Genomic DNA, 530 nt, shown 5'->3' on the forward strand with positions numbered 1-530 from the left:
TTACTGATATTTCAGAGCCATGGTCGGGGCCATAGATTCTAACTTACTGATACTTCAGAGTCATGGTCGGGGCCATAGATTCTAACTTACTGATATTTCAGAGCCGTGGTCGGGGCCATAGATTCTAACTTACTGATAATTCAGAGTCATGGTCGGGGCCATAGATTCTAACTTACTGATATCTCAGAGTCGTGGTCGGGGCCATGTCTGAGTTCAAGAGGTCAACTTCAATGTGTTTGTGTTGCTGTTGCACTGGAGTCTATTTACTTAAGAGGTGTTTCTAATATTCTGTCCACCCTCATCTGTGTGAGGGTGCGTTAAATGCTATAATGGTTCATTTTGCTTTATAACTGAGTGCCTCTGCAGAGATTATTGGCATTAACCCCAGTATTGATAGCTCTAAGAATACTCAGTATTTCCCCTGAAGAAGGTGGAGTTGTAGTTTGTCTCTGTGGCCACTAGAGGGCAGCGATTAATGATCGTCTTGTTAACAGGAAGGAAAGTCAGCGTCCTCCGAACGTCTGAACAGA

This window comes from Sebastes fasciatus, chromosome 20 (assembly GCF_043250625.1).
Source record: "Sebastes fasciatus isolate fSebFas1 chromosome 20, fSebFas1.pri, whole genome shotgun sequence".
Taxonomy (NCBI): Eukaryota; Metazoa; Chordata; class Actinopteri; order Perciformes; family Sebastidae; genus Sebastes; species Sebastes fasciatus.